The 15,897-nt window shown below is 44.6% G+C and overlaps 68 non-coding genes across 68 annotated transcripts in view; all 68 read left to right on the plus strand.

Annotated features, from left to right (window-relative positions):
- Nucleotides 1-4: 4 nt before the first annotated feature.
- Nucleotides 5-123, plus strand: LOC144397337 (5S ribosomal RNA). The gene has a single exon (XR_013459483.1). It is a non-coding gene; the product is annotated as a 5S ribosomal RNA (ribosomal RNA).
- Nucleotides 124-240: 117 nt separating this feature from the next.
- On the plus strand, nucleotides 241-359 carry LOC144402930 (5S ribosomal RNA). Its single transcript, XR_013464866.1, has one exon. It is a non-coding gene; the product is annotated as a 5S ribosomal RNA (ribosomal RNA).
- Nucleotides 360-475: 116 nt separating this feature from the next.
- On the plus strand, nucleotides 476-594 carry LOC144402931 (5S ribosomal RNA). The gene has a single exon (XR_013464867.1). It is a non-coding gene; the product is annotated as a 5S ribosomal RNA (ribosomal RNA).
- Nucleotides 595-710: 116 nt separating this feature from the next.
- On the plus strand, nucleotides 711-829 carry LOC144402932 (5S ribosomal RNA). Its single transcript, XR_013464868.1, has one exon. It is a non-coding gene; the product is annotated as a 5S ribosomal RNA (ribosomal RNA).
- A 117-nt stretch (nucleotides 830-946) lies between these two features.
- LOC144402934 (5S ribosomal RNA) lies at nucleotides 947-1,065 on the plus strand. Its single transcript, XR_013464870.1, has one exon. It is a non-coding gene; the product is annotated as a 5S ribosomal RNA (ribosomal RNA).
- A 117-nt stretch (nucleotides 1,066-1,182) lies between these two features.
- On the plus strand, nucleotides 1,183-1,301 carry LOC144402935 (5S ribosomal RNA). Its single transcript, XR_013464871.1, has one exon. It is a non-coding gene; the product is annotated as a 5S ribosomal RNA (ribosomal RNA).
- Nucleotides 1,302-1,418: 117 nt separating this feature from the next.
- LOC144402936 (5S ribosomal RNA) lies at nucleotides 1,419-1,537 on the plus strand. The gene has a single exon (XR_013464872.1). It is a non-coding gene; the product is annotated as a 5S ribosomal RNA (ribosomal RNA).
- Nucleotides 1,538-1,653: 116 nt separating this feature from the next.
- LOC144402937 (5S ribosomal RNA) lies at nucleotides 1,654-1,772 on the plus strand. Its single transcript, XR_013464873.1, has one exon. It is a non-coding gene; the product is annotated as a 5S ribosomal RNA (ribosomal RNA).
- Nucleotides 1,773-1,889: 117 nt separating this feature from the next.
- On the plus strand, nucleotides 1,890-2,008 carry LOC144396270 (5S ribosomal RNA). The gene has a single exon (XR_013458416.1). It is a non-coding gene; the product is annotated as a 5S ribosomal RNA (ribosomal RNA).
- A 116-nt stretch (nucleotides 2,009-2,124) lies between these two features.
- LOC144402938 (5S ribosomal RNA) lies at nucleotides 2,125-2,243 on the plus strand. Its single transcript, XR_013464874.1, has one exon. It is a non-coding gene; the product is annotated as a 5S ribosomal RNA (ribosomal RNA).
- Nucleotides 2,244-2,359: 116 nt separating this feature from the next.
- On the plus strand, nucleotides 2,360-2,478 carry LOC144402939 (5S ribosomal RNA). Its single transcript, XR_013464875.1, has one exon. It is a non-coding gene; the product is annotated as a 5S ribosomal RNA (ribosomal RNA).
- A 117-nt stretch (nucleotides 2,479-2,595) lies between these two features.
- Nucleotides 2,596-2,714, plus strand: LOC144402940 (5S ribosomal RNA). Its single transcript, XR_013464876.1, has one exon. It is a non-coding gene; the product is annotated as a 5S ribosomal RNA (ribosomal RNA).
- A 117-nt stretch (nucleotides 2,715-2,831) lies between these two features.
- Nucleotides 2,832-2,950, plus strand: LOC144402941 (5S ribosomal RNA). Its single transcript, XR_013464877.1, has one exon. It is a non-coding gene; the product is annotated as a 5S ribosomal RNA (ribosomal RNA).
- A 117-nt stretch (nucleotides 2,951-3,067) lies between these two features.
- LOC144398804 (5S ribosomal RNA) lies at nucleotides 3,068-3,186 on the plus strand. The gene has a single exon (XR_013460951.1). It is a non-coding gene; the product is annotated as a 5S ribosomal RNA (ribosomal RNA).
- A 116-nt stretch (nucleotides 3,187-3,302) lies between these two features.
- LOC144402942 (5S ribosomal RNA) lies at nucleotides 3,303-3,421 on the plus strand. The gene has a single exon (XR_013464878.1). It is a non-coding gene; the product is annotated as a 5S ribosomal RNA (ribosomal RNA).
- Nucleotides 3,422-3,537: 116 nt separating this feature from the next.
- Nucleotides 3,538-3,656, plus strand: LOC144402805 (5S ribosomal RNA). Its single transcript, XR_013464741.1, has one exon. It is a non-coding gene; the product is annotated as a 5S ribosomal RNA (ribosomal RNA).
- Nucleotides 3,657-3,773: 117 nt separating this feature from the next.
- On the plus strand, nucleotides 3,774-3,892 carry LOC144402943 (5S ribosomal RNA). Its single transcript, XR_013464879.1, has one exon. It is a non-coding gene; the product is annotated as a 5S ribosomal RNA (ribosomal RNA).
- A 117-nt stretch (nucleotides 3,893-4,009) lies between these two features.
- LOC144402945 (5S ribosomal RNA) lies at nucleotides 4,010-4,128 on the plus strand. Its single transcript, XR_013464881.1, has one exon. It is a non-coding gene; the product is annotated as a 5S ribosomal RNA (ribosomal RNA).
- Nucleotides 4,129-4,244: 116 nt separating this feature from the next.
- LOC144402946 (5S ribosomal RNA) lies at nucleotides 4,245-4,363 on the plus strand. The gene has a single exon (XR_013464882.1). It is a non-coding gene; the product is annotated as a 5S ribosomal RNA (ribosomal RNA).
- A 117-nt stretch (nucleotides 4,364-4,480) lies between these two features.
- On the plus strand, nucleotides 4,481-4,599 carry LOC144402947 (5S ribosomal RNA). The gene has a single exon (XR_013464883.1). It is a non-coding gene; the product is annotated as a 5S ribosomal RNA (ribosomal RNA).
- A 117-nt stretch (nucleotides 4,600-4,716) lies between these two features.
- LOC144402948 (5S ribosomal RNA) lies at nucleotides 4,717-4,835 on the plus strand. The gene has a single exon (XR_013464884.1). It is a non-coding gene; the product is annotated as a 5S ribosomal RNA (ribosomal RNA).
- A 117-nt stretch (nucleotides 4,836-4,952) lies between these two features.
- Nucleotides 4,953-5,071, plus strand: LOC144398805 (5S ribosomal RNA). The gene has a single exon (XR_013460952.1). It is a non-coding gene; the product is annotated as a 5S ribosomal RNA (ribosomal RNA).
- Nucleotides 5,072-5,187: 116 nt separating this feature from the next.
- Nucleotides 5,188-5,306, plus strand: LOC144402949 (5S ribosomal RNA). The gene has a single exon (XR_013464885.1). It is a non-coding gene; the product is annotated as a 5S ribosomal RNA (ribosomal RNA).
- Nucleotides 5,307-5,422: 116 nt separating this feature from the next.
- LOC144402916 (5S ribosomal RNA) lies at nucleotides 5,423-5,541 on the plus strand. Its single transcript, XR_013464852.1, has one exon. It is a non-coding gene; the product is annotated as a 5S ribosomal RNA (ribosomal RNA).
- Nucleotides 5,542-5,658: 117 nt separating this feature from the next.
- LOC144398163 (5S ribosomal RNA) lies at nucleotides 5,659-5,777 on the plus strand. Its single transcript, XR_013460310.1, has one exon. It is a non-coding gene; the product is annotated as a 5S ribosomal RNA (ribosomal RNA).
- A 117-nt stretch (nucleotides 5,778-5,894) lies between these two features.
- On the plus strand, nucleotides 5,895-6,013 carry LOC144402950 (5S ribosomal RNA). The gene has a single exon (XR_013464886.1). It is a non-coding gene; the product is annotated as a 5S ribosomal RNA (ribosomal RNA).
- Nucleotides 6,014-6,129: 116 nt separating this feature from the next.
- On the plus strand, nucleotides 6,130-6,248 carry LOC144402951 (5S ribosomal RNA). Its single transcript, XR_013464887.1, has one exon. It is a non-coding gene; the product is annotated as a 5S ribosomal RNA (ribosomal RNA).
- A 117-nt stretch (nucleotides 6,249-6,365) lies between these two features.
- LOC144402952 (5S ribosomal RNA) lies at nucleotides 6,366-6,484 on the plus strand. Its single transcript, XR_013464888.1, has one exon. It is a non-coding gene; the product is annotated as a 5S ribosomal RNA (ribosomal RNA).
- Nucleotides 6,485-6,600: 116 nt separating this feature from the next.
- Nucleotides 6,601-6,719, plus strand: LOC144397338 (5S ribosomal RNA). The gene has a single exon (XR_013459484.1). It is a non-coding gene; the product is annotated as a 5S ribosomal RNA (ribosomal RNA).
- Nucleotides 6,720-6,835: 116 nt separating this feature from the next.
- LOC144397339 (5S ribosomal RNA) lies at nucleotides 6,836-6,954 on the plus strand. The gene has a single exon (XR_013459485.1). It is a non-coding gene; the product is annotated as a 5S ribosomal RNA (ribosomal RNA).
- Nucleotides 6,955-7,071: 117 nt separating this feature from the next.
- Nucleotides 7,072-7,190, plus strand: LOC144402953 (5S ribosomal RNA). Its single transcript, XR_013464889.1, has one exon. It is a non-coding gene; the product is annotated as a 5S ribosomal RNA (ribosomal RNA).
- Nucleotides 7,191-7,306: 116 nt separating this feature from the next.
- Nucleotides 7,307-7,425, plus strand: LOC144402954 (5S ribosomal RNA). Its single transcript, XR_013464890.1, has one exon. It is a non-coding gene; the product is annotated as a 5S ribosomal RNA (ribosomal RNA).
- Nucleotides 7,426-7,542: 117 nt separating this feature from the next.
- LOC144402956 (5S ribosomal RNA) lies at nucleotides 7,543-7,661 on the plus strand. Its single transcript, XR_013464892.1, has one exon. It is a non-coding gene; the product is annotated as a 5S ribosomal RNA (ribosomal RNA).
- Nucleotides 7,662-7,778: 117 nt separating this feature from the next.
- LOC144402957 (5S ribosomal RNA) lies at nucleotides 7,779-7,897 on the plus strand. Its single transcript, XR_013464893.1, has one exon. It is a non-coding gene; the product is annotated as a 5S ribosomal RNA (ribosomal RNA).
- Nucleotides 7,898-8,014: 117 nt separating this feature from the next.
- Nucleotides 8,015-8,133, plus strand: LOC144402958 (5S ribosomal RNA). The gene has a single exon (XR_013464894.1). It is a non-coding gene; the product is annotated as a 5S ribosomal RNA (ribosomal RNA).
- Nucleotides 8,134-8,250: 117 nt separating this feature from the next.
- LOC144402959 (5S ribosomal RNA) lies at nucleotides 8,251-8,369 on the plus strand. The gene has a single exon (XR_013464895.1). It is a non-coding gene; the product is annotated as a 5S ribosomal RNA (ribosomal RNA).
- Nucleotides 8,370-8,485: 116 nt separating this feature from the next.
- On the plus strand, nucleotides 8,486-8,604 carry LOC144402960 (5S ribosomal RNA). The gene has a single exon (XR_013464896.1). It is a non-coding gene; the product is annotated as a 5S ribosomal RNA (ribosomal RNA).
- A 117-nt stretch (nucleotides 8,605-8,721) lies between these two features.
- LOC144402961 (5S ribosomal RNA) lies at nucleotides 8,722-8,840 on the plus strand. The gene has a single exon (XR_013464897.1). It is a non-coding gene; the product is annotated as a 5S ribosomal RNA (ribosomal RNA).
- Nucleotides 8,841-8,956: 116 nt separating this feature from the next.
- Nucleotides 8,957-9,075, plus strand: LOC144402962 (5S ribosomal RNA). Its single transcript, XR_013464898.1, has one exon. It is a non-coding gene; the product is annotated as a 5S ribosomal RNA (ribosomal RNA).
- Nucleotides 9,076-9,191: 116 nt separating this feature from the next.
- LOC144402963 (5S ribosomal RNA) lies at nucleotides 9,192-9,310 on the plus strand. Its single transcript, XR_013464899.1, has one exon. It is a non-coding gene; the product is annotated as a 5S ribosomal RNA (ribosomal RNA).
- A 116-nt stretch (nucleotides 9,311-9,426) lies between these two features.
- On the plus strand, nucleotides 9,427-9,545 carry LOC144402964 (5S ribosomal RNA). The gene has a single exon (XR_013464900.1). It is a non-coding gene; the product is annotated as a 5S ribosomal RNA (ribosomal RNA).
- Nucleotides 9,546-9,662: 117 nt separating this feature from the next.
- On the plus strand, nucleotides 9,663-9,781 carry LOC144402965 (5S ribosomal RNA). The gene has a single exon (XR_013464901.1). It is a non-coding gene; the product is annotated as a 5S ribosomal RNA (ribosomal RNA).
- Nucleotides 9,782-9,898: 117 nt separating this feature from the next.
- LOC144402967 (5S ribosomal RNA) lies at nucleotides 9,899-10,017 on the plus strand. Its single transcript, XR_013464903.1, has one exon. It is a non-coding gene; the product is annotated as a 5S ribosomal RNA (ribosomal RNA).
- Nucleotides 10,018-10,134: 117 nt separating this feature from the next.
- On the plus strand, nucleotides 10,135-10,253 carry LOC144402968 (5S ribosomal RNA). The gene has a single exon (XR_013464904.1). It is a non-coding gene; the product is annotated as a 5S ribosomal RNA (ribosomal RNA).
- Nucleotides 10,254-10,370: 117 nt separating this feature from the next.
- On the plus strand, nucleotides 10,371-10,489 carry LOC144402969 (5S ribosomal RNA). Its single transcript, XR_013464905.1, has one exon. It is a non-coding gene; the product is annotated as a 5S ribosomal RNA (ribosomal RNA).
- A 116-nt stretch (nucleotides 10,490-10,605) lies between these two features.
- LOC144398996 (5S ribosomal RNA) lies at nucleotides 10,606-10,724 on the plus strand. Its single transcript, XR_013461141.1, has one exon. It is a non-coding gene; the product is annotated as a 5S ribosomal RNA (ribosomal RNA).
- A 117-nt stretch (nucleotides 10,725-10,841) lies between these two features.
- LOC144402970 (5S ribosomal RNA) lies at nucleotides 10,842-10,960 on the plus strand. Its single transcript, XR_013464906.1, has one exon. It is a non-coding gene; the product is annotated as a 5S ribosomal RNA (ribosomal RNA).
- Nucleotides 10,961-11,076: 116 nt separating this feature from the next.
- On the plus strand, nucleotides 11,077-11,195 carry LOC144403027 (5S ribosomal RNA). The gene has a single exon (XR_013464964.1). It is a non-coding gene; the product is annotated as a 5S ribosomal RNA (ribosomal RNA).
- Nucleotides 11,196-11,312: 117 nt separating this feature from the next.
- LOC144402971 (5S ribosomal RNA) lies at nucleotides 11,313-11,431 on the plus strand. The gene has a single exon (XR_013464907.1). It is a non-coding gene; the product is annotated as a 5S ribosomal RNA (ribosomal RNA).
- A 117-nt stretch (nucleotides 11,432-11,548) lies between these two features.
- On the plus strand, nucleotides 11,549-11,667 carry LOC144404966 (5S ribosomal RNA). Its single transcript, XR_013466908.1, has one exon. It is a non-coding gene; the product is annotated as a 5S ribosomal RNA (ribosomal RNA).
- Nucleotides 11,668-11,783: 116 nt separating this feature from the next.
- LOC144402972 (5S ribosomal RNA) lies at nucleotides 11,784-11,902 on the plus strand. The gene has a single exon (XR_013464908.1). It is a non-coding gene; the product is annotated as a 5S ribosomal RNA (ribosomal RNA).
- Nucleotides 11,903-12,019: 117 nt separating this feature from the next.
- On the plus strand, nucleotides 12,020-12,138 carry LOC144402973 (5S ribosomal RNA). The gene has a single exon (XR_013464909.1). It is a non-coding gene; the product is annotated as a 5S ribosomal RNA (ribosomal RNA).
- Nucleotides 12,139-12,255: 117 nt separating this feature from the next.
- On the plus strand, nucleotides 12,256-12,374 carry LOC144402974 (5S ribosomal RNA). The gene has a single exon (XR_013464910.1). It is a non-coding gene; the product is annotated as a 5S ribosomal RNA (ribosomal RNA).
- A 116-nt stretch (nucleotides 12,375-12,490) lies between these two features.
- On the plus strand, nucleotides 12,491-12,609 carry LOC144402975 (5S ribosomal RNA). Its single transcript, XR_013464911.1, has one exon. It is a non-coding gene; the product is annotated as a 5S ribosomal RNA (ribosomal RNA).
- Nucleotides 12,610-12,726: 117 nt separating this feature from the next.
- LOC144402976 (5S ribosomal RNA) lies at nucleotides 12,727-12,845 on the plus strand. The gene has a single exon (XR_013464913.1). It is a non-coding gene; the product is annotated as a 5S ribosomal RNA (ribosomal RNA).
- Nucleotides 12,846-12,962: 117 nt separating this feature from the next.
- Nucleotides 12,963-13,081, plus strand: LOC144402978 (5S ribosomal RNA). Its single transcript, XR_013464915.1, has one exon. It is a non-coding gene; the product is annotated as a 5S ribosomal RNA (ribosomal RNA).
- Nucleotides 13,082-13,198: 117 nt separating this feature from the next.
- Nucleotides 13,199-13,317, plus strand: LOC144402979 (5S ribosomal RNA). The gene has a single exon (XR_013464916.1). It is a non-coding gene; the product is annotated as a 5S ribosomal RNA (ribosomal RNA).
- A 116-nt stretch (nucleotides 13,318-13,433) lies between these two features.
- Nucleotides 13,434-13,552, plus strand: LOC144402980 (5S ribosomal RNA). Its single transcript, XR_013464917.1, has one exon. It is a non-coding gene; the product is annotated as a 5S ribosomal RNA (ribosomal RNA).
- A 117-nt stretch (nucleotides 13,553-13,669) lies between these two features.
- On the plus strand, nucleotides 13,670-13,788 carry LOC144402981 (5S ribosomal RNA). Its single transcript, XR_013464918.1, has one exon. It is a non-coding gene; the product is annotated as a 5S ribosomal RNA (ribosomal RNA).
- A 117-nt stretch (nucleotides 13,789-13,905) lies between these two features.
- Nucleotides 13,906-14,024, plus strand: LOC144402982 (5S ribosomal RNA). Its single transcript, XR_013464919.1, has one exon. It is a non-coding gene; the product is annotated as a 5S ribosomal RNA (ribosomal RNA).
- A 116-nt stretch (nucleotides 14,025-14,140) lies between these two features.
- Nucleotides 14,141-14,259, plus strand: LOC144397340 (5S ribosomal RNA). The gene has a single exon (XR_013459486.1). It is a non-coding gene; the product is annotated as a 5S ribosomal RNA (ribosomal RNA).
- Nucleotides 14,260-14,376: 117 nt separating this feature from the next.
- LOC144402983 (5S ribosomal RNA) lies at nucleotides 14,377-14,495 on the plus strand. The gene has a single exon (XR_013464920.1). It is a non-coding gene; the product is annotated as a 5S ribosomal RNA (ribosomal RNA).
- A 117-nt stretch (nucleotides 14,496-14,612) lies between these two features.
- LOC144402984 (5S ribosomal RNA) lies at nucleotides 14,613-14,731 on the plus strand. Its single transcript, XR_013464921.1, has one exon. It is a non-coding gene; the product is annotated as a 5S ribosomal RNA (ribosomal RNA).
- Nucleotides 14,732-14,847: 116 nt separating this feature from the next.
- LOC144402985 (5S ribosomal RNA) lies at nucleotides 14,848-14,966 on the plus strand. Its single transcript, XR_013464922.1, has one exon. It is a non-coding gene; the product is annotated as a 5S ribosomal RNA (ribosomal RNA).
- A 117-nt stretch (nucleotides 14,967-15,083) lies between these two features.
- On the plus strand, nucleotides 15,084-15,202 carry LOC144404967 (5S ribosomal RNA). Its single transcript, XR_013466909.1, has one exon. It is a non-coding gene; the product is annotated as a 5S ribosomal RNA (ribosomal RNA).
- Nucleotides 15,203-15,319: 117 nt separating this feature from the next.
- LOC144402986 (5S ribosomal RNA) lies at nucleotides 15,320-15,438 on the plus strand. Its single transcript, XR_013464923.1, has one exon. It is a non-coding gene; the product is annotated as a 5S ribosomal RNA (ribosomal RNA).
- A 116-nt stretch (nucleotides 15,439-15,554) lies between these two features.
- On the plus strand, nucleotides 15,555-15,673 carry LOC144402987 (5S ribosomal RNA). Its single transcript, XR_013464924.1, has one exon. It is a non-coding gene; the product is annotated as a 5S ribosomal RNA (ribosomal RNA).
- A 117-nt stretch (nucleotides 15,674-15,790) lies between these two features.
- Nucleotides 15,791-15,897, plus strand: part of LOC144402989 (5S ribosomal RNA) — a 119-nt gene continuing 12 nt past the window's right edge. Inside the window, exon 1 of the ribosomal RNA XR_013464926.1 lies at nucleotides 15,791-15,897. This exon is cut by the window's right edge and continues 12 nt beyond it. This is a non-coding gene — a ribosomal RNA (5S ribosomal RNA).

The raw sequence follows: 15,897 nt of genomic DNA on the forward strand, positions 1-15,897 counted from the left end.
AGTTGCTTACGGCCATACCTCTCTGGCTCTGCCTGATCTCGTCTGATCTCAGAAGCTAAGCAGAGTAGGGCCTGGTTAGTACTTGGATGGAAGACCGCCTGGGAATCCCAGGTGCCGTAAGCTTTTTCATTTCTCTCTCTGGAAGAAATCGAGAAGGCATTAGAAAGTGACTCCTTTTTCATTATCAAAACTCCAAAACCTTTGACACATTTTAAAAGATTAGGAAGAGGACATACAGTTGCTTACGGCCATACCTCTCTGGCTCCGCCTGATCTCGTCTGATCTCAGAAGCTAAGCAGAGTAGGGCCTGGTTAGTACTTGGATGGAAGACCGCCTGGGAATCCCAGGTGCCGTAAGCTTTTTCAATTCTATCTGTAAAAGACACAGAGAAGGCCTTAGAAAGTGACTCCATTTAATTGTCAAAACTACAAAACCTTTGACACATTTTAAAAGATTAGGTAGAGGACATACAGTTGCTTACGGCCATACCTCTCTGGCTCCGCCTGATCTCGTCTGATCTCAGAAGCTAAGCAGAGTAGGGCCTGGTTAGTACTTGGATGGAAGACCGCCTGGGAATCCCAGGTGCCGTAAGCTTTTTCAATTCTATCTGTAAAAGACACAGAGAAGGCCTTAGAAAGTGACTCCATTTAATTGTCAAAACTACAAAACCTTTGACACATTTTAAAAGATTAGGTAGAGGACATACAGTTGCTTACGGCCATACCTCTCTGGCTCCGCCTGATCTCGTCTGATCTCAGAAGCTAAGCAGAGTAGGGCCTGGTTAGTACTTGGATGGAAGACCGCCTGGGAATCCCAGGTGCCGTAAGCTTTTTCATTTCTCTCTCTGGAAGAAATTGAGAAGGCATTAGAAAGTGAATCCTTTTTCATTATCAAAACTCCAAAACCTTTGACACATTTTAAAAGATTAGGAAGAGGACATACAGTTGCTTACGGCCATACCTCTCTGGCTCCGCCTGATCTCGTCTGATCTCAGAAGCTAAGCAGAGTAGGGCCTGGTTAGTACTTGGATGGAAGACCGCCTGGGAATCCCAGGTGCCGTAAGCTTTTTCATTTCTCTCTCTGGAAGAAATCGAGAAGGCATTAGAAAGTGACTCCTTTTTCATTATCAAAACTCCAAAACCTTTGACACATTTTAAAAGATTAGGAAGAGGACATACAGTTGCTTACGGCCATACCTCTCTGGCTCCGCCTGATCTCGTCTGATCTCAGAAGCTAAGCAGAGTAGGGCCTGGTTAGTACTTGGATGGAAGACCGCCTGGGAATCCCAGGTGCCGTAAGCTTTTTCATTTCTCTCTCTGGAAGAAATCGAGAAGGCATTAGAAAGTGACTCCTTTTTCATTATCAAAACTCCAAAACCTTTGACACATTTTAAAAGATTAGGAAGAGGACATACAGTTGCTTACGGCCATACCTCTCTGGCTCCGCCTGATCTCGTCTGATCTCAGAAGCTAAGCAGAGTAGGGCCTGGTTAGTACTTGGATGGAAGACCGCCTGGGAATCCCAGGTGCCGTAAGCTTTTTCAATTCTATCTGTAAAAGACACAGAGAAGGCCTTAGAAAGTGACTCCATTTAATTGTCAAAACTACAAAACCTTTGACACATTTTAAAAGATTAGGTAGAGGACATACAGTTGCTTACGGCCATACCTCTCTGGCTCCGCCTGATCTCGTCTGATCTCAGAAGCTAAGCAGAGTAGGGCCTGGTTAGTACTTGGATGGAAGACCGCCTGGGAATCCCAGGTGCCGTAAGCTTTTTCATTTCTCTCTCTGGAAGAAATTGAGAAGGCATTAGAAAGTGAATCCTTTTTCATGATCAAAACTCCAAAACCTTTGACACATTTTAAAATATTAGGAAGAGGACATACAGTTGCTTACGGCCATACCTCTCTGGCTCCGCCTGATCTCGTCTGATCTCAGAAGCTAAGCAGAGTAGGGCCAGGTTAGTACTTGGATGGAAGACCGCCTGGGAATCCCAGGTGCCGTAAGCTTTTTCAATTCTATCTGTAAAAGACACAGAGAAGGCCTTAGAAAGTGACTCCATTTAATTGTCAAAACTACAAAACCTTTGACACATTTTAAAAGATTAGGTAGAGGACATACAGTTGCTTACGGCCATACCTCTCTGGCTCCGCCTGATCTCGTCTGATCTCAGAAGCTAAGCAGAGTAGGGCCTGGTTAGTACTTGGATGGAAGACCGCCTGGGAATCCCAGGTGCCGTAAGCTTTTTCAATTCTATCTGTAAAAGACACAGAGAAGGCCTTAGAAAGTGACTCCATTTAATTGTCAAAACTACAAAACCTTTGACACATTTTAAAAGATTAGGTAGAGGACATACAGTTGCTTACGGCCATACCTCTCTGGCTCCGCCTGATCTCGTCTGATCTCAGAAGCTAAGCAGAGTAGGGCCTGGTTAGTACTTGGATGGAAGACCGCCTGGGAATCCCAGGTGCCGTAAGCTTTTTCATTTCTCTCTCTGGAAGAAATTGAGAAGGCATTAGAAAGTGAATCCTTTTTCATTATCAAAACTCCAAAACCTTTGACACATTTTAAAAGATTAGGAAGAGGACATACAGTTGCTTACGGCCATACCTCTCTGGCTCCGCCTGATCTCGTCTGATCTCAGAAGCTAAGCAGAGTAGGGCCTGGTTAGTACTTGGATGGAAGACCGCCTGGGAATCCCAGGTGCCGTAAGCTTTTTCATTTCTCTCTCTGGAAGAAATCGAGAAGGCATTAGAAAGTGACTCCTTTTTCATTATCAAAACTCCAAAACCTTTGACACATTTTAAAAGATTAGGAAGAGGACATACAGTTGCTTACGGCCATACCTCTCTGGCTCCGCCTGATCTCGTCTGATCTCAGAAGCTAAGCAGAGTAGGGCCTGGTTAGTACTTGGATGGAAGACCGCCTGGGAATCCCAGGTGCCGTAAGCTTTTTCATTTCTCTCTCTGGAAGAAATCGAGAAGGCATTAGAAAGTGACTCCTTTTTCATTATCAAAACTCCAAAACCTTTGACACATTTTAAAAGATTAGGAAGAGGACATACAGTTGCTTACGGCCATACCTCTCTGGCTCCGCCTGATCTCGTCTGATCTCAGAAGCTAAGCAGAGTAGGGCCTGGTTATTACTTGGATGGAAGACCGCCTGGGAATCCCAGGTGCCGTAAGCTTTTTCAATTCTATCTGTAAAAGACACAGAGAAGGCCTTAGAAAGTGACTCCATTTAATTGTCAAAACTACAAAACCTTTGACACATTTTAAAAGATTAGGTAGAGGACATGCAGTTGCTTACGGCCATACCTCTCTGGCTCCGCCTGATCTCGTCTGATCTCAGAAGCTAAGCAGAGTAGGGCCTGGTTAGTACTTGGATGGAAGACCGCCTGGGAATCCCAGGTGCCGTAAGCTTTTTCAATTCTATCTGTAAAAGACACAGAGAAGGCCTTAGAAAGTGACTCCATTTAATTGTCAAAACTACAAAACCTTTGACACATTTTAAAAGATTAGGTAGAGGACATACAGTTGCTTACGGCCATACCTCTCTGGCTCCGCCTGATCTCATCTGATCTCAGAAGCTAAGCAGAGTAGGGCCTGGTTAGTACTTGGATGGAAGACCGCCTGGGAATCCCAGGTGCCGTAAGCTTTTTCATTTCTCTCTCTGGAAGAAATTGAGAAGGCATTAGAAAGTGAATCCTTTTTCATGATCGAAACTCCAAAACCTTTGACACATTTTAAAATATTAGGAAGAGGACATACAGTTGCTTACGGCCATACCTCTCTGGCTCCGCCTGATCTCGTCTGATCTCAGAAGCTAAGCAGAGTAGGGCCTGGTTAGTACTTGGATGGAAGACCGCCTGGGAATCCCAGGTGCCGTAAGCTTTTTCATTTCTCTCTCTGGAAGAAATCGAGAAGGCATTAGAAAGTGACTCCTTTTTCATTATCAAAACTCCAAAACCTTTGACACATTTTAAAAGATTAGGTAGAGGACATACAGTTGCTTACGGCCATACCTCTCTGGCTCCGCCTGATCTCGTCTGATCTCAGAAGCTAAGCAGAGTAGGGCCTGGTTAGTACTTGGATGGAAGACCGCCTGGGAATCCCAGGTGCCGTAAGCTTTTTCAATTCTATCTGTAAAAGACACAGAGAAGGCCTTAGAAAGTGACTCCATTTAATTGTCAAAACTACAAAACCTTTGACACATTTTAAAAGATTAGGTAGAGGACATACAGTTGCTTACGGCCATACCTCTCTGGCTCCGCCTGATCTCGTCTGATCTCAGAAGCTAAGCAGAGTAGGGCCTGGTTAGTACTTGGATGGAAGACCGCCTGGGAATCCCAGGTGCCGTAAGCTTTTTCATTTCTCTCTCTGGAAGAAATTGAGAAGGCATTAGAAAGTGAATCCTTTTTCATTATCAAAACTCCAAAACCTTTGACACATTTTAAAAGATTAGGAAGAGGACATACAGTTGCTTACGGCCATACCTCTCTGGCTCCGCCTGATCTCGTCTGATCTCAGAAGCTAAGCAGAGTAGGGCCTGGTTAGTACTTGGATGGAAGACCGCCTGGGAATCCCAGGTGCCGTAAGCTTTTTCATTTCTCTCTCTGGAAGAAATCGAGAAGGCATTAGAAAGTGACTCCTTTTTCATTATCAAAACTCCAAAACCTTTGACACATTTTAAAAGATTAGGAAGAGGACATACAGTTGCTTACGGCCATACCTCTCTGGCTCCGCCTGATCTCGTCTGATCTCAGAAGCTAAGCAGAGTAGGGCCTGGTTAGTACTTGGATGGAAGACCGCCTGGGAATCCCAGGTGCCGTAAGCTTTTTCATTTCTCTCTCTGGAAGAAATCGAGAAGGCATTAGAAAGTGACTCCTTTTTCATTATCAAAACTCCAAAACCTTTGACACATTTTAAAAGATTAGGAAGAGGACATACAGTTGCTTACGGCCATACCTCTCTGGCTCCGCCTGATCTCGTCTGATCTCAGAAGCTAAGCAGAGTAGGGCCTGGTTATTACTTGGATGGAAGACCGCCTGGGAATCCCAGGTGCCGTAAGCTTTTTCAATTCTATCTGTAAAAGACACAGAGAAGGCCTTAGAAAGTGACTCCATTTAATTGTCAAAACTACAAAACCTTTGACACATTTTAAAAGATTAGGTAGAGGACATGCAGTTGCTTACGGCCATACCTCTCTGGCTCCGCCTGATCTCGTCTGATCTCAGAAGCTAAGCAGAGTAGGGCCTGGTTAGTACTTGGATGGAAGACCGCCTGGGAATCCCAGGTGCCGTAAGCTTTTTCAATTCTATCTGTAAAAGACACAGAGAAGGCCTTAGAAAGTGACTCCATTTAATTGTCAAAACTACAAAACCTTTGACACATTTTAAAAGATTAGGTAGAGGACATACAGTTGCTTACGGCCATACCTCTCTGGCTCCGCCTGATCTCATCTGATCTCAGAAGCTAAGCAGAGTAGGGCCTGGTTAGTACTTGGATGGAAGACCGCCTGGGAATCCCAGGTGCCGTAAGCTTTTTCATTTCTCTCTCTGGAAGAAATTGAGAAGGCATTAGAAAGTGAATCCTTTTTCATGATCGAAACTCCAAAACCTTTGACACATTTTAAAATATTAGGAAGAGGACATACAGTTGCTTACGGCCGTACCTCTCTGGCTCCGCCTGATCTCGTCTGATCTCAGAAGCTAAGCAGAGTAGGGCCTGGTTAGTACTTGGATGGAAGACCGCCTGGGAATCCCAGGTGCCGTAAGCTTTTTCATTTCTCTCTCTGGAAGAAATCGAGAAGGCATTAGAAAGTGACTCCTTTTTCATTATCAAAACTCCAAAACCTTTGACACATTTTAAAAGATTAGGTAGAGGACATACAGTTGCTTACGGCCATACCTCTCTGGCTCCGCCTGATCTCGTCTGATCTCAGAAGCTAAGCAGAGTAGGGCCTGGTTAGTACTTGGATGGAAGACCGCCTGGGAATCCCAGGTGCCGTAAGCTTTTTCAATTCTATCTGTAAAAGACACAGAGAAGGCCTTAGAAAGTGACTCCATTTAATTGTCAAAACTACAAAACCTTTGACACATTTTAAAAGATTAGGTAGAGGACATACAGTTGCTTACGGCCATACCTCTCTGGCTCCGCCTGATCTCGTCTGATCTCAGAAGCTAAGCAGAGTAGGGCCTGGTTAGTACTTGGATGGAAGACCGCCTGGGAATCCCAGGTGCCGTAAGCTTTTTCATTTCTCTCTCTGGAAGAAATTGAGAAGGCATTAGAAAGTGAATCCTTTTTCATTATCAAAACTCCAAAACCTTTGACACATTTTAAAAGATTAGGAAGAGGACATACAGTTGCTTACGGCCATACCTCTCTGGCTCCGCCTGATCTCGTCTGATCTCAGAAGCTAAGCAGAGTAGGGCCTGGTTAGTACTTGGATGGAAGACCGCCTGGGAATCCCAGGTGCCGTAAGCTTTTTCAATTCTATCTGTAAAAGACACAGAGAAGGCCTTAGAAAGTGACTCCATTTAATTGTCAAAACTACAAAACCTTTGACACATTTTAAAAGATTAGGTAGAGGACATACAGTTGCTTACGGCCATACCTCTCTGGCTCTGCCTGATCTCGTCTGATCTCAGAAGCTAAGCAGAGTAGGGCCTGGTTAGTACTTGGATGGAAGACCGCCTGGGAATCCCAGGTGCCGTAAGCTTTTTCAATTCTATCTGTAAAAGACACAGAGAAGGCCTTAGAAAGTGACTCCATTTAATTGTCAAAACTACAAAACCTTTGACACATTTTAAAAGATTAGGTAGAGGACATACAGTTGCTTACGGCCATACCTCTCTGGCTCTGCCTGATCTCGTCTGATCTCAGAAGCTAAGCAGAGTAGGGCCTGGTTAGTACTTGGATGGAAGACCGCCTGGGAATCCCAGGTGCCGTAAGCTTTTTCATTTCTCTCTCTGGAAGAAATCGAGAAGGCATTAGAAAGTGACTCCTTTTTCATTATCAAAACTCCAAAACCTTTGACACATTTTAAAAGATTAGGAAGAGGACATACAGTTGCTTACGGCCATACCTCTCTGGCTCCGCCTGATCTCGTCTGATCTCAGAAGCTAAGCAGAGTAGGGCCTGGTTAGTACTTGGATGGAAGACCGCCTGGGAATCCCAGGTGCCGTAAGCTTTTTCATTTCTATCTGTAAAAGACACAGAGAAGGCCTTAGAAAGTGACTCCATTTCATTGTCAAAACTACAAAACCTTTGACAAGTTTTAAAAGATTAGAAAGAGGACATACAGTTGCTTACGGCCATACCTCTCTGGCTCCGCCTGATCTCGTCTGATCTCAGAAGCTAAGCAGAGTAGGGCCTGGTTAGTACTTGGATGGAAGACCGCCTGGGAATCCCAGGTGCCGTAAGCTTTTTCATTTCTCTCTCTGGAAGAAATCGAGAAGGCATTAGAAAGTGACTCCTTTTTCATTATCAAAACTCCAAAACCTTTGACACATTTTAAAAGATTAGGAAGAGGACATACAGTTGCTTACGGCCATACCTCTCTGGCTCCGCCTGATCTCGTCTGATCTCAGAAGCTAAGCAGAGTAGGGCCTGGTTAGTACTTGGATGGAAGACCGCCTGGGAATCCCAGGTGCCGTAAGCTTTTTCAATTCTCTCTCTGGAAGAAATTGAGAAGGCATTAGAAAGTGAATCCTTTTTCATGATCAAAACTCCAAAACCTTTGACACATTTTAAAATATTAGGAAGAGGACATACAGTTGCTTACGGCCATACCTCTCTGGCTCCGCCTGATCTCGTCTGATCTCAGAAGCTAAGCAGAGTAGGGCCTGGTTAGTACTTGGATGGAAGACCGCCTGGGAATCCCAGGTGCCGTAAGCTTTTTCATTTCTCTCTCTGGAAGAAATCGAGAAGGCATTAGAAAGTGACTCCTTTTTCATGATCGAAACTCCAAAACCTTTGACACATTTTAAAAGATTAGGTAGAGGACATACAGTTGCTTACGGCCATACCTCTCTGGCTCCGCCTGATCTCGTCTGATCTCAGAAGCTAAGCAGAGTAGGGCCTGGTTAGTACTTGGATGGAAGACCGCCTGGGAATCCCAGGTGCCGTAAGCTTTTTCATTTCTCTCTCTGGAAGAAATCGAGAAGGCATTAGAAAGTGACTCCTTTTTCATTATCAAAACTCCAAAACCTTTGACACATTTTAAAAGATTAGGTAGAGGACATACAGTTGCTTACGGCCATACCTCTCTGGCTCCGCCTGATCTCGTCTGATCTCAGAAGCTAAGCAGAGTAGGGCCTGGTTAGTACTTGGATGGAAGACCGCCTGGGAATCCCAGGTGCCGTAAGCTTTTTCAATTCTATCTGTAAAAGACACAGAGAAGGCCTTAGAAAGTGACTCCATTTAATTGTCAAAACTACAAAACCTTTGACACATTTTAAAAGATTAGGTAGAGGACATACAGTTGCTTACGGCCATACCTCTCTGGCTCCGCCTGATCTCGTCTGATCTCAGAAGCTAAGCAGAGTAGGGCCTGGTTAGTACTTGGATGGAAGACCGCCTGGGAATCCCAGGTGCCGTAAGCTTTTTCATTTCTCTCTCTGGAAGAAATTGAGAAGGCATTAGAAAGTGAATCCTTTTTCATTATCAAAACTCCAAAACCTTTGACACATTTTAAAAGATTAGGAAGAGGACATACAGTTGCTTACGGCCATACCTCTCTGGCTCCGCCTGATCTCGTCTGATCTCAGAAGCTAAGCAGAGTAGGGCCTGGTTAGTACTTGGATGGAAGACCGCCTGGGAATCCCAGGTGCCGTAAGCTTTTTCATTTCTATCTGTAAAAGACACAGAGAAGGCCTTAGAAAGTGACTCCATTTCATTGTCAAAACTACAAAACCTTTGACACATTTTAAAAGATTAGGTAGAGGACATACAGTTGCTTACGGCCATACCTCTCTGGCTCCGCCTGATCTCGTCTGATCTCAGAAGCTAAGCAGAGTAGGGCCTGGTTAGTACTTGGATGGAAGACCGCCTGGGAATCCCAGGTGCCGTAAGCTTTTTCAATTCTATCTGTAAAAGACACAGAGAAGGCCTTAGAAAGTGACTCCATTTAATTGTCAAAACTACAAAACCTTTGACACATTTTAAAAGATTAGGTAGAGGACATACAGTTGCTTACGGCCATACCTCTCTGGCTCCGCCTGATCTCGTCTGATCTCAGAAGCTAAGCAGAGTAGGGCCTGGTTAGTACTTGGATGGAAGACCGCCTGGGAATCCCAGGTGCCGTAAGCTTTTTCAATTCTATCTGTAAAAGACACAGAGAAGGCCTTAGAAAGTGACTCCATTTAATTGTCAAAACTACAAAACCTTTGACACATTTTAAAAGATTAGGTAGAGGACATACAGTTGCTTACGGCCATACCTCTCTGGCTCCGCCTGATCTCGTCTGATCTCAGAAGCTAAGCAGAGTAGGGCCTGGTTAGTACTTGGATGGAAGACCGCCTGGGAATCCCAGGTGCCGTAAGCTTTTTCATTTCTCTCTCTGGAAGAAATTGAGAAGGCATTAGAAAGTGAATCCTTTTTCATTATCAAAACTCCAAAACCTTTGACACATTTTAAAAGATTAGGAAGAGGACATACAGTTGCTTACGGCCATACCTCTCTGGCTCCGCCTGATCTCGTCTGATCTCAGAAGCTAAGCAGAGTAGGGCCTGGTTAGTACTTGGATGGAAGACCGCCTGGGAATCCCAGGTGCCGTAAGCTTTTTCATTTCTCTCTCTGGAAGAAATCGAGAAGGCATTAGAAAGTGACTCCTTTTTCATTATCAAAACTCCAAAACCTTTGACACATTTTAAAAGATTAGGAAGAGGACATACAGTTGCTTACGGCCATACCTCTCTGGCTCCGCCTGATCTCGTCTGATCTCAGAAGCTAAGCAGAGTAGGGCCTGGTTAGTACTTGGATGGAAGACCGCCTGGGAATCCCAGGTGCCGTAAGCTTTTTCATTTCTCTCTCTGGAAGAAATCGAGAAGGCATTAGAAAGTGACTCCTTTTTCATTATCAAAACTCCAAAACCTTTGACACATTTTAAAAGATTAGGAAGAGGACATACAGTTGCTTACGGCCATACCTCTCTGGCTCCGCCTGATCTCGTCTGATCTCAGAAGCTAAGCAGAGTAGGGCCTGGTTAGTACTTGGATGGAAGACCGCCTGGGAATCCCAGGTGCCGTAAGCTTTTTCATTTCTCTCTCTGGAAGAAATCGAGAAGGCATTAGAAAGTGACTCCTTTTTCATTATCAAAACTCCAAAACCTTTGACACATTTTAAAAGATTAGGAAGAGGACATACAGTTGCTTACGGCCATACCTCTCTGGCTCCGCCTGATCTCGTCTGATCTCAGAAGCTAAGCAGAGTAGGGCCTGGTTAGTACTTGGATGGAAGACCGCCTGGGAATCCCAGGTGCCGTAAGCTTTTTCAATTCTATCTGTAAAAGACACAGAGAAGGCCTTAGAAAGTGACTCCATTTAATTGTCAAAACTACAAAACCTTTGACACATTTTAAAAGATTAGGTAGAGGACATACAGTTGCTTACGGCCATACCTCTCTGGCTCTGCCTGATCTCGTCTGATCTCAGAAGCTAAGCAGAGTAGGGCCTGGTTAGTACTTGGATGGAAGACTGCCTGGGAATCCCAGGTGCCGTAAGCTTTTTCATTTCTCTCTCTGGAAGAAATCGAGAAGGCATTAGAAAGTGACTCCTTTTTCATTATCAAAACTCCAAAACCTTTGACACATTTTAAAAGATTAGGAAGAGGACATACAGTTGCTTACGGCCATACCTCTCTGGCTCCGCCTGATCTCGTCTGATCTCAGAAGCTAAGCAGAGTAGGGCCTGGTTAGTACTTGGATGGAAGACCGCCTGGGAATCCCAGGTGCCGTAAGCTTTTTCAATTCTATCTGTAAAAGACACAGAGAAGGCCTTAGAAAGTGACTCCATTTAATTGTCAAAACTACAAAACCTTTGACACATTTTAAAAGATTAGGTAGAGGACATACAGTTGCTTACGGCCATACCTCTCTGGCTCCGCCTGATCTCATCTGATCTCAGAAGCTAAGCAGAGTAGGGCCTGGTTAGTACTTGGATGGAAGACCGCCTGGGAATCCCAGGTGCCGTAAGCTTTTTCATTTCTCTCTCTGGAAGAAATTGAGAAGGCATTAGAAAGTGAATCCTTTTTCATGATCGAAACTCCAAAACCTTTGACACATTTTAAAATATTAGGAAGAGGACATACAGTTGCTTACGGCCATACCTCTCTGGCTCCGCCTGATCTCGTCTGATCTCAGAAGCTAAGCAGAGTAGGGCCTGGTTAGTACTTGGATGGAAGACCGCCTGGGAATCCCAGGTGCCGTAAGCTTTTTCATTTCTCTCTCTGGAAGAAATCGAGAAGGCATTAGAAAGTGACTCCTTTTTCATTATCAAAACTCCAAAACCTTTGACACATTTTAAAAGATTAGGTAGAGGACATACAGTTGCTTACGGCCATACCTCTCTGGCTCCGCCTGATCTCGTCTGATCTCAGAAGCTAAGCAGAGTAGGGCCTGGTTAGTACTTGGATGGAAGACCCCCTGGGAATCCCAGGTGCCGTAAGCTTTTTCAATTCTATCTGTAAAAGACACAGAGAAGGCCTTAGAAAGTGACTCCATTTAATTGTCAAAACTACAAAACCTTTGACACATTTTAAAAGATTAGGTAGAGGACATACAGTTGCTTACGGCCATACCTCTCTGGCTCCGCCTGATCTCGTCTGATCTCAGAAGCTAAGCAGAGTAGGGCCTGGTTAGTACTTGGATGGAAGACCGCCTGGGAATCCCAGGTGCCGTAAGCTTTTTCATTTCTCTCTCTGGAAGAAATCGAGAAGGCATTAGAAAGTGACTCCTTTTTCATTATCAAAACTCCAAAACCTTTGACACATTTTAAAAGATTAGGAAGAGGACATACAGTTGCTTACGGCCATACCTCTCTGGCTCCGCCTGATCTCGTCTGATCTCAGAAGCTAAGCAGAGTAGGGCCTGGTTAGTACTTGGATGGAAGACCGCCTGGGAATCCCAGGTGCCGTAAGCTTTTTCATTTCTCTCTCTGGAAGAAATCGAGAAGGCATTAGAAAGTGACTCCTTTTTCATTATCAAAACTCCAAAACCTTTGACACATTTTAAAAGATTAGGTAGAGGACATACAGTTGCTTACGGCCATACCTCTCTGGCTCCGCCTGATCTCGTCTGATCTCAGAAGCTAAGCAGAGTAGGGCCTGGTTAGTACTTGGATGGAAGACCGCCTGGGAATCCCAGGTGCCGTAAGCTTTTTCAATTCTATCTGTAAAAGACACAGAGAAGGCCTTAGAAAGTGACTCCATTTAATTGTCAAAACTCCAAAACCTTTGACACATTTTAAAAGATTAGGTAGAGGACATACAGTTGCTTACGGCCATACCTCTCTGGCTCCGCCTGATCTCGTCTGATCTCAGAAGCTAAGCAGAGTAGGGCCTGGTTAGTACTTGGATGGAAGACCGCCTGGGAATCCCAGGTGCCGTAAGCTTTTTCATTTCTCTCTCTGGAAGAAATTGAGAAGGCATTAGAAAGTGAATCCTTTTTCATGATCAAAACTCCAAAACCTTTGACACATTTTAAAAGATTAGGAAGAGGACATACAGTTGCTTACGGCCATACCTCTCTGGCTCCGCCTGATCTCGTCTGATCTCAGAAGCTAAGCAGAGTAGGGCCTGGTTAGTACTTGGATGGAAGACCGCCTGGGAATCCCAGGTGCCGTAAGCTTTTTCATTTCTCTCTCTGGAAGAAATCGAGAAGGCATTAGAAAGTGACTCCTTTTTCATTATCAAAACTCCAAAACCTTTGACACATTTTAAAAGATTAGGAAGAGGACATACAGTTGCTTACGGCCATACCTCTCTGGCTCCGCCTGATCTCGTCTGATCTCAGAAGCTAAGCAGAGTAGGGCCTGGTTAGTACTTGGATGGAAGACCGCCTGGGAATCCCAGGTGCCGTAAGCTTTTTCATTTCTCTCTCTGGAAGAAATCGAGAAGGCATTAGAAAGTGACTCCTTTTTCATTATCAAAACTCCAAAACCTTTGACACATTTTAAAAGATTAGGAAGAGGACATACAGTTGCTTACGGCCATACCTCTCTGGCTCCGCCTGATCTCGTCTGATCTCAGAAGCTAAGCAGAGTAGGGCCTGGTTAGTACTTGGATGGAAGACCGCCTGGGAATCCCAGGTGCCGTAAGCTTTTTCAATTCTATCTGTAAAAGACACAGAGAAGGCCTTAGAAAGTGACTCCATTTAATTGTCAAAACTACAAAACCTTTGACACATTTTAAAAGATTAGGTAGAGGACATACAGTTGCTTACGGCCATACCTCTCTGGCTCCGCCTGATCTCGTCTGATCTCAGAAGCTAAGCAGAGTAGGGCCTGGTTAGTACTTGGATGGAAGACCGCCTGGGAATCCCAGGTGCCGTAAGCTTTTTCATTTCTCTCTCTGGAAGAAATCGAGAAGGCATTAGAAAGTGACTCCTTTTTCATTATCAAAACTCCAAAACCTTTGACACATTTTAAAAGATTAGGAAGAGGACATACAGTTGCTTACGGCCATACCTCTCTGGCTCCGCCTGATCTCGTCTGATCTCAGAAGCTAAGCAGAGTAGGGCCTGGTTAGTACTTGGATGGAAGACCGCCTGGGAATCCCAGGTGCCGTAAGCTTTTTCATTTCTCTCTCTGGAAGAAATCGAGAAGGCATTAGAAAGTGACTCCTTTTTCATTATCAAAACTCCAAAACCTTTGACACATTTTAAAAGATTAGGAAGAGGACATACAGTTGCTTACGGCCATACCTCTCTGGCTCCGCCTGATCTCGTCTGATCTCAGAAGCTAAGCAGAGTAGGGCCTGGTTAGTACTTGGATGGAAGACCGCCTGGGAATCCCAGGTGCCGTAAGCTTTTTCAATTCTATCTGTAAAAGACACAGAGAAGGCCTTAGAAAGTGACTCCATTTAATTGTCAAAACTACAAAACCTTTGACACATTTTAAAAGATTAGGTAGAGGACATACAGTTGCTTACGGCCATACCTCTCTGGCTCTGCCTGATCTCGTCTGATCTCAGAAGCTAAGCAGAGTAGGGCCTGGTTAGTACTTGGATGGAAGACCGCCTGGGAATCCCAGGTGCCGTAAGCTTTTTCATTTCTCTCTCTGGAAGAAATTGAGAAGGCATTAGAAAGTGAATCCTTTTTCATTATCAAAACTCCAAAACCTTTGACACATTTTAAAATATTAGGAAGAGGACATACAGTTGCTTACGGCCATACCTCTCTGGCTCCGCCTGATCTCGTCTGATCTCAGAAGCTAAGCAGAGTAGGGCCTGGTTAGTACTTGGATGGAAGACCGCCTGGGAATCCCAGGTGCCGTAAGCTTTTTCATTTCTCTCTCTGGAAGAAATCGAGAAGGCATTAGAAAGTGACTCCTTTTTCATTATCAAAACTCCAAAACCTTTGACACATTTTAAAAGATTAGGAAGAGGGCATACAGTTGCTTACGGCCATACCTCTCTGGCTCCGCCTGATCTCGTCTGATCTCAGAAGCTAAGCAGAGTAGGGCCTGGTTAGTACTTGGATGGAAGACCGCCTGGGAATCCCAGGTGCCGTAAGCTTTTTCATTTCTATCTGTAAAAGACACAGAGAAGGCCTTAGAAAGTGACTCCATTTCATTGTCAAAACTACAAAACCTTTGACAAGTTTTAAAAGATTAGGAAGAGGACATACAGTTGCTTACGGCCATACCTCTCTGGCTCCGCCTGATCTCGTCTGATCTCAGAAGCTAAGCAGAGTAGGGCCTGGTTAGTACTTGGATGGAAGACCGCCTGGGAATCCCAGGTGCCGTAAGCTTTTTCATTTCTCTCTCTGGAAGAAATCGAGAAGGCATTAGAAAGTGACTCCTTTTTCATTATCAAAACTCCAAAACCTTTGACACATTTTAAAAGATTAGGAAGAGGACATACAGTTGCTTACGGCCATACCTCTCTGGCTCCGCCTGATCTCGTCTGATCTCAGAAGCTAAGCAGAGTAGGGCCTGGTTAGTACTTGGATGGAAGACCCCCTGGGAATCCCAGGTGCCGTAAGCTTTTTCATTTCTCTCTCTGGAAGAAATCGAGAAGGCATTAGAAAGTGACTCCTTTTTCATTATCAAAACTCCAAAACCTTTGACACATTTTAAAAGATTAGGAAGAGGACATACAGTTGCTTACGGCCATACCTCTCTGGCTCCGCCTGATCTCGTCTGATCTCAGAAGCTAAGCAGAGTAGGGCCTGGTTAGTACTTGGATGGAAGACCGCCTGGGAATCCCAGGTGCCGTAAGCTTTTTCATTTCTATCTGTAAAAGACACAGAGAAGGCCTTAGAAAGTGACTCCATTTCATTGTCAAAACTACAAAACCTTTGACAAGTTTTAAAAGATTAGGAAGAGGACATACAGTTGCTTACGGCCATACCTCTCTGGCTCCGCCTGATCTCGTCTGATCTCAGAAGCTAAGCAGAGTAGGGCCTGGTTAGTACTTGGATGGAAGACCGCCTGGGAATCCCAGGTGCCGTAAGCTTTTTCATTTCTCTCTCTGGAAGAAATCGAGAAGGCATTAGAAAGTGACTCCTTTTTCATTATCAAAACTCCAAAACCTTTGACACATTTTAAAAGATTAGGAAGAGGACATACAGTTGCTTACGGCCATACCTCTCTGGCTCCGCCTGATCTCGTCTGATCTCAGAAGCTAAGCAGAGTAGGGCCTGGTTAGTACTTGGATGGAAGACCGCCTGGGAATCCCAG

The sequence above is a fragment of the Gasterosteus aculeatus genome, chromosome 2 (genome assembly GCF_964276395.1).
Source record: "Gasterosteus aculeatus chromosome 2, fGasAcu3.hap1.1, whole genome shotgun sequence".
Classification (NCBI taxonomy): Eukaryota; Metazoa; Chordata; class Actinopteri; order Perciformes; family Gasterosteidae; genus Gasterosteus; species Gasterosteus aculeatus.